Here is a 2335-nt window from a genome sequence, read left to right on the forward strand (position 1 = left end):
TCTCCCTCTGCTCCTCCCTCTGCTTATGTGCTCTCTCTCTCTCTCTCAAATAAGTAAACGAATCTTTAAAAAAAAGATAAAACCTTGGGGCGCCTGGGTGGCTCAGTGGGTTAAAGCCTCTGCCTTTGGCTCAGGTCATGATCTCAGGGTCCTGGGATCGAGCCTCGCATTGGGCTCTCTGCTCAGCGAGGAGCCTGCTCCCCCCCACCCCGTCTCTCTGCCTGTGATCTCTGTCAAATAAATAAAATCTTTAAATAATAATAAAAGAAGATAAAATCTTAAAAAAAAAAATCTTTATAAAGATGATGCAGAGAGGTAGGCCCTCAAAGGCACACATAGAGCTTTGATACTGTTGGCCAGATCCTGTTGAGTTTGGTGGGGGGGCTGTAATTATTCTGCGTTCTAACGAGGACATTGAGTCTCGAACTGTTTGCTTACCTTGGTTATTCTGTTCTCCACCCGAAATCAAATCTTGTTCTTCCTCTTCTCTTTTTTCCCAAGTTTTATTATGTCATCCTATTACTTCTATAATTTCGGGAAGGGGGAGAAAAAGAGGGAGGAGGAGGGGTGGTGGTCTCCCACAGTGCGGCCATAATGACTGAGGGCCTGCCTGCAATGGGCAGCGGGGCCGCTGAGGCTGCCTGTGCTGTGGCCAGAGCTGGCACCTGCCCAGGCCCCTCTACCGGGTCAGAGAAATCCCAGGGCCGCTCTGAGGAGGTTGTGCCATGGCTTGGCCTTGGGCACGCAGATGTCTGGGGCTCCACTGGCCCGGGTCCCCAGAAGCAGACCCCAGATGAAATGCGGCTTTGTGCGGACCTCGCGGAAGCCCTGTCCTTGACTGGTTCAGAACCTTGTTCTGCCCCAGGCCAGTCTGACCAGAATGGGAGCGCCACACATGACCAGAAGGAGGTAGCTAGGCGTTCTGGGACCCTCTGAGGGGGAACTCTGGGGGCAACGTGGTCATCAGCCCCTCCCAGCTGGCTCCATCTTCCTGGCTCTGCTCACTGTTGGGCTTGCTTCCCCAGGCTGAGTGCATCCCCCTGCCCCCTCTCCCCCCAGGGCATAAGACCCAGTTCTGACCACCCTGCTCTCACCCTTCTTGGAGGCAGACAGTTCTCTGTGCCAGACTTGGCCTCTGGGTACAGGTTTGTCTCCCTGCTGGCAGACAGCCTGGCTGATATCCCCAGTCCCCAGGGGCCATCAGGATGGGCTGCTCTGGCAGGTGAGGGACACCCTGCTGCCCCAGAAGCCACTCGGTCCCTGCCTGGTGCCTGGTCCCTCATACCCCCCTCCCCGCTCTCTCACCCCAATGGCCCCAGAGAGGATGCTCTCCTGGGGCTCAGGGCTCAGTGACAGTGGGTTGGGGGGAATGTGGAGCCACCATCTGGCTCTAGCAATGAGAGTCAGACACATGAGGCAATTCGTTTGTGAACCATCAAGACAGCATATACTTAAGAACGAGGTTCTGCTGGGCAGATTCTGCAGGGAGCTTCCAAGGAGGCGGAGGGGATCAGGCAGGGGGGAAGACAGATGGGTGAGTAGGCAGGGCTGGGGGGTGGTGCTCAGGGCCTGGTTGGGAGCCCCAGCCCCCTCTCGGTGACAAGATGGAGACAGATAAAGCTGCCTCCCTTGCAATGAGGCCTGGAGCGGGAGGGGCACGAAAAGCTCTGAGGGTGAATTGGGAAGGGACTAGAAGCTGCTCTGGCAAGGCCCAAACGTGGGCAAAGTCTTGGTATCCAGGGCAGGGCTTGGGGGGTGGGGGTTGGAAGGGACGTAGCCGTCTGGCTAGCTGACCCCAACTAAGCCCAAAACACAAATGGAAGGGCCTCCCTTCCATTCTGGGAAGTCCAGGCAGCATTTTGGGCCCTTGGCTAAGTGGCATCTGTATGGAGGCATTCTGGATGTTTTCCTGTTTCCTGGAGTCTGAGCTCATCTGGGACCTCAAGAGTGGTCCTGGCCACTGCTGGCCTGCTCTGTCCCTCCTGAGTCTTTTGCTGGGAGGGTCCCCATCCTCAGTGGTTCTGGGCCACTGCAGGCTCCCGTGGGTGCCCCTGTGTTGTAATATGCCCCCTCGCCCAGGGGCCTCACCCCTCTCCTGTCAGCCTCTGCGCAGGCCCACAGTGGCCATGCCCTCTTGCTGCTGGTACAGGGTGGGCTTGGAGCCCAGGGAAGAGAACCAGGCCAGACTAGTAATGTTCCAAATTCGTGTGCTGCCTTTGTGGGGAGCTTGCCAGATGGTCCCCAGCCCCCCACTCCATGCCCCAGCACTTTCTAAACATGCCCTGGACACTCAGGGGCACCGGGGGCTCAGAGGCAAGAGAAGGCAGGACTCAGG

Source organism: Mustela erminea, chromosome 13 (genome assembly GCF_009829155.1).
Source record: "Mustela erminea isolate mMusErm1 chromosome 13, mMusErm1.Pri, whole genome shotgun sequence".
NCBI lineage: Eukaryota > Metazoa > Chordata > Mammalia > Carnivora > Mustelidae > Mustela > Mustela erminea.